We start from the raw sequence: 6,393 nt of genomic DNA on the forward strand, positions 1-6,393 counted from the left end.
ATTAGTTAGGCTTTGAGTTTTGTCCTGAAACGTTTTGTGTATGTTTCCTATGGTATTAGGATTTTATTGATGCAAAGTTTTGGTTGATTACTGAAATTTAACATGTATTTCCCTTACTGCCCTACATGTTTCTTACTACTGCATTTAGTGGTATTTAGTGCATGACTAGGGCAAATCTTGACTCTTTGCATCCAATAAATCCTGAAATTGATAGAACATTTCATAGTTTGGTTAGACAAGTTAGGAATTTAAATTTAGATAGTTAGTCTTTTCATCTTAATGTTAATCTACCTGATAGTGATACTGATTCTACTGTTTCTTTGCATTCTGCTGTTTTTGTGCATTCTGTTGTATACTCTGAAAATATGGCTGAACGACCTCCAATCCCACGTGAGAGGACATTAAGGGAGCTGGTTGCACCTGATTTCATATACGAAAGCTTGTGTATCCAATATCCTAATGAGGATGTGCCATATGTGTTCAAAACTGGACTAATCCATTTGTTGCCAAAGTTTCATGGACTTGTAGGTGAATGTCCTCATAAGCATCTTAAGGAGTTCCACATTGTATGTTCCACCATGAAGCCTCGTGATGTCCAAGAAGATCACATATGTTTGAAGGCATTCCCACATTCACTTGAAGGCGCTTCAAAAGATTGGTTGTATTATTTGGCCCCTGGTTTTATTACTAGTTGGGATGACCTAAAGAGAATCCTCCAGGACCACTGCAATCAGAAGATATTTCTGGCATCAGACAACTACATGCAGAAGGTTTATATGAATATTGGGAGAGATTCAAGAGACTTTGTGCAAGCTGCCCCATCATGAGATCTCTAAACAACTCCTCCAGCAATATTTTTATGAGGGACTGAACAACATGGAGAGGAATATCATTCATGCTGCTAATGGTGGTGCACTTGGAGATATGACCCCTTTTGAGGCTAGAGGTTTGATTGAGAAGATGTCTTCGAACTCTCAATAGTTCAATGCAAGAAGTAGTGATGCTATAGTGGTCAGAGGTGTCCATGATGTTGGGACAGATTCGGTGAAGCAAGATAAACTTGAGAAAAAAATTGACTCCCTTGCTACCTTGGTCACTCAACTTGCCATGAATCAGCAGAAACCTCCAATTGCAACACGAGTTTGTGGCATTTGCACCGCAACTGACCATTATGATGATGTTTGTCCTTCTCTCTTGGAGCCCAAAACTGGTGACCATCTCATGGTTTTGATGAGGACAACTTGTGCTAATAAGAGCTTGAAGATCATCAACAAATCAACATGCTTAAGTCTTTTGATTGGTACTAGACTTAGACTAGAGACTAGTTTAGGTTGAGTCTAAGGCTTAGGTAAACTTAACACATGTGTCATATGCATAAAACTTTAAATCATTTCATCTTTGAGATATGTCATTTATAATATGTTCATGCATCACATAAATACATGTATTTGTGCATCCTAGGCATAAACTTAGTGTTAAACATGTATGAATCAAGTGCATAACATATTTGAGTTTTTGTAATTGAAAATACATATGAAAATATGCTGTTAATCGATTAAGGCATGAGTTAATTGGTTAACCTAACTTTTTGAAAAGCTGTTGAAACTGAAAAACTTGGAAAACAGAATCAGTTACGTTTTTAAACAACGTTAATCGATTAACCAAGGTCTTAATCGATTAACTGGGCTGCAGAACTGATTCTTTATAAACTGTGTTTTGAGAACTGATGTCATAACTTGCATGCTGCATTTTTTAGAGAGTTGGAGCATATTTCGTGATAATTGTTGCATTTAGTTGATATTGCATTTGTGAGTTTAGAAAGGAGAGAATTATATGCTTTAGGATTGAGTGGCATTTCATGATATATTTCTCATCATTTCATCTCACATGTTCATGCATTCATTGATGCTTTTGTGAAGTTTTTGCATTCTGTAAATTCTGTTTTTCAACTAATACATTGTCATATTACATGAGATTTGTGTTAGGTGTTTAGAGTAAAGTTTTATTTGTTAGATATGAGCTTTGTAATTGCTTGAGTTTACTCTATAGTTTTGTTGTGAAAAATCGTTGTAACATTGGGAATCTCGAGGTGTCGTACCACCTAAGAGATTGAGTTGTATCTTCATTTTGCTTAGAGTTCTTGATAAGAAAGAACAAGGTTCTTGGCTGGGGCTACGCTGAAAGAAAGGTTTTCTTTGTCGGTAGGAAGGGAGTCAAACCATAGAATAAGGTTCTTTATTTTCTTGTGAATGTCTCAGTGTTGTAATTGGAAGAAGTGCTTGTAAAACATTGTTTCAATTATAGTGAAGAAAATCTCCCAGATCAGCCGGGAGGCCTGGATGTAGTTTGCAAGTGGACACGCAAACGAACTAGGATAAAAATCGTGTTGCAGGATTTTTTCTTTCTCTCTTTATCTCTTTATTGCATTTAATCGGTTAACTTGTATAGTAGATTTAATTGCTATATTCTGTTTCTGTGCTATACTGTTAATACTCTGATAAAATTGTAAGCTCTGTGTATTCATTTCAATATCGGTTAATTGTCGTGCAAGAAACCGAATCTGTTTGAGCTTGCTGTTCTGTTTTAATCGATTAAGTCAATTGCGCTAATCGATTATCTCTATTCCTTTAATCGATTAATCTGGGGTTAATTCAGCATTAATTTTTGTTTTCGAAAAGCGGATATTCTAACCGCTACACCTATTCAACCCTCCCCCCTTCTAGGTGTATTTTAACCACTAATACCTAACATGACCATTATACTGATGTTTGTCCTTCTCTCTTGGAGCCCAAAACTAGTGACCATCCTGAGGCCTATGCTGCAAATATTTACAACAACAGACTTCAACTACAACAACAGAATTATGATCCTTCATCAAGCATATACAACCCTAGTTGGAGGAATCATCCGAATCTTAGATGGTCTGATCCTTCACAGCCTCATCCAGGGCCACCATTTCAGAATAATAATGCTTCACAAAATAGACCATATGTGCCTCCTCCAATCCAATAGCAGAGGCAACAACAAGTGAATAGTAATCCTGCTATTGCATCTAGTGAACCTTCATTAGAATAATTGGTGAGGCAAATGACATTGCAGAATATGCAATTCCAGCAAGAGACTAGAGCTTCTATTCAGATACAAGAGTCCTCCATTCAGAATTTGACCACCCAAATGGGGCAGATGGCTACTTCATTAAACACATTGCACCCTCAGAATTCTAATAAGTTGCCTTCCCAAACTGCGGTCAACCCGAAAAATGTGAGTGTCATAAAAAATGAAGCAACCGATTTTACAAGAGACTGAGAATACTAATAAACAAATTCTTGCTAGTGAACCTTCCACAAGAACTGCACAACCATCTTCCATTCCTCTTCCATTTCCTCCAAGAGCCATTCAAAGTAAGAAGATGGAAGAGGTAGACAAGGAGATCTTGGACACATTTAGAAAGGTAGAGGTGAACATACCTTTACTTGATGCAATCAAACAAATTCCAAGATATGCAAAATTTATGAAGGAGTTGTGCACTCATAAGAGGAGGCTCAAAGGTAATGAGAGGATCAGCTTGGGCAGAAATGTTTCAGCACTAATAGGTAAACCTGTTCCTCACATTCCTGAAAAATGTAAGGACCCAGGTACATTTTCTGTACCCTGCATAATAGGTAATAGAAAATTTGAGAATGCCAAGCTAGATCTAGGTGCTTCTATTAATGTTATGCCTATGTCTGTTTTCATGTCTCTTTCACTTGGACCTATGCAACCCACTGGGGTAGTGATTCAATTAGAAAACAAGAGTACTACTTACCCTACTGGTTTGATAGAGGATATCTTGGTTTGAGTTGGTGAACTTATTTTTCCTACTGATTTTTATATTCTCCATATGGAAGAGAGATCCTCCCGTAACACAGTTCCTATCATTTTTGGGAGGCCATTTTTTAGAACAGCCCGAACCAAGATAGATGTCCAAGCTGGAACATTATCTATGGAGTTTGGTGATATTGTAGTTCGGTTTAATATTTTTGATGCAATCAAGCATCCATCTAAGGACCATTCTGTGTTTCATATTGATTTACTTGATGAGTTAACTAATGAACATATCTGTGATTTCCTCAATGATTTTGATTCTACGTTATTGATAGATTCATACACTTGTCATACATGCACTGATTATGAAATGTATAGTTCTTGTATTGATGAGTTTCTGCATATTTCTGTTGATCCAAATGTGATAGAATCAGATTGTACTAATCCAATTGCTGCAGATATCATACAACAATCTGATTTACTTGTCCAGGTACAAGCTAATCTATGTCTGCTACTTTGGTTCCATCTGTTTTACAGGCACCTGTATTGGAGCTTAAACCTTTGCCTGAAAACCTCAAGTATGCTTACTTAGAGGATGATGAGAAGCTTCCTGTTATTGTTTCCACCTCCCTTGATGCTGATCAATAGGAGAATTTGTTGCAAGTGTTGAAGAAGCATAAGAAAGCAATTGGTTGGACCTTAGCTGATATTCCTAGTATTAGCCCATCTATGTGCGTGCATAGGATACTCTTGAAAGATGGAGATAAAATAGTGAGACAACTATAAAGTAGACTCAATCCAATCATCCTTGAGGTTGTGAAGAAAGAGGTCCAAAGCTTTTACAAGCTGGGATCATATATCCCATTTCTGATAGTCATTGGGCGAGCCCAGTTCAGGTGGTTCCGAAGAAGACAGGAATTACAGTGGTGAGAAATGAGAGAGATGAGTTGATTCCTATGAGAGTGCAGAACAGTTGGAGAGTTTGCATTGATTATAGGAGGCTCAACCAAGCAACAAGAAAGGATCACTTTCCTTTACCATTTATTGATCAGATGCTTGAGCGCTTAGCAGGTAAATCTCATTATTGTTTTCTTGATGGTTTTTCTGGGTACTTCCAGATCCATATTGCTCCTGAGGATCAGGAGAAGACCACATTCACCTGCCCCTTTGGTACTTTTGCCTATATGAGGATGCCTTTTGGCCTATGCAACGCCCCTAGTACATTCCAGCGGTGTATGGTGAGCATTTTCAGTGACTTTTTAGAGAATTGCATAGAGGTGTTTATGGATGATTTTACAGTTTATGGATCTTCATTTGATGCATGTTTGGACAGACTAGATAGAGTTCTTCATAAATGCATCGAAACTAACCTTGTTCTGAATTACGAAAAATGTCATTTCATGGTAGAGCAAGGCATAGTTTTTGTCATTTCATAGTAGAGCAAGACATAGTTTTGGGGCATGTGATCTCAAATAGGGTAATCGGAGTAGACCCTGCCAAGATAGATGTTATTTCACAATTGCCTTATCCCTCTTGTATGCGAGAGGTTCGTTCTTTTCTTGGTCATGCAGATTTCTATCGCAAGTTCATTAAAGATTTTAGCAAGAAGGCTCTTCCACTATCCAACCTGTTACAATAGGAGGTGGTATTTAATTTTGATGAGAGATGTATGGAGGCATTTGATTGCCTCAAGACAGCCTTGATCACCACTCCTATTATCCAGGCACCTCATTGGACAGTCCCTTTCGAGCTGATGTGTGATGCTTCTAATTATGCATTGGGGGTTGTCCTTCTCAAAAGGTGGACAAACTGCCTATGGTAATTTATTATGCTTCTAAGATTCTGCACAAGCAAATACACCACAACTGAAAAGAGCTTTTAGCTATTATATTTGCTCTGGATAAGTTTAGGTCTTATTTGCTTGGTTCTAGAATTGTTGTTTTCACTGACCATGCAGCTTTGAAGTTCCTATTGAAGAAAGCTGATTCCAAACCAAGGTTGATTAGATGGATGCTCTTGCTCCAAGAGTTTGATTTGGAGATCCGTGACAAGAGTGGAGCACAAAATTTGATGGCTGACTACTTGAGCAGGATTGAAGGAGTTGTGGATATGATGCCTATCAGAGATGATTTTCTTGATGAACAACTTTTGAATATTTTTGTTTCTTTCCCCACCCCTTGGTTTGCCAATATTGTAAATTATTTGGTTGCATCTGTTTTTCCTCCACTTGCATCTAGAGCTCAAAATGATAAACTTAAGAGTGATGCTAAATATTATGTTTGGGATGATCCCTATTTGTGGAGATTGTGTACTGACCAAGTTACTAGAAGATGCATTCTAGATCATGAGATTGAGTCAGTCCTTCAATTTTGTCATTCTTCTACAATGGGTGGCCATCTTAGTACTCAAAGGACAGCAGGAAAGGTGTTGGACTCTGGATTTTATTGGCCCACCATCTTCAAAGATGCGTGGAGGATTTGTAGCACTTGTGAGCAGTGTTAGAGAGCAAGGTGGTACCCTTTCTTGGAGACAAGAGATGCCTCAACAACCTATGTTGTTTTGCGAGGTGTTTGATGTCTGGGGTATTGA

General features: G+C 37.9%; 1 pseudogene; it reads left to right on the plus strand.

Moving 5' to 3' along the window:
* LOC109342333 lies at positions 489 to 6,006 on the plus strand (annotated as a pseudogene).

Source organism: Lupinus angustifolius, chromosome LG03 (genome assembly GCF_001865875.1).
Source record: "Lupinus angustifolius cultivar Tanjil chromosome LG03, LupAngTanjil_v1.0, whole genome shotgun sequence".
Taxonomy (NCBI): Eukaryota; Viridiplantae; Streptophyta; class Magnoliopsida; order Fabales; family Fabaceae; genus Lupinus; species Lupinus angustifolius.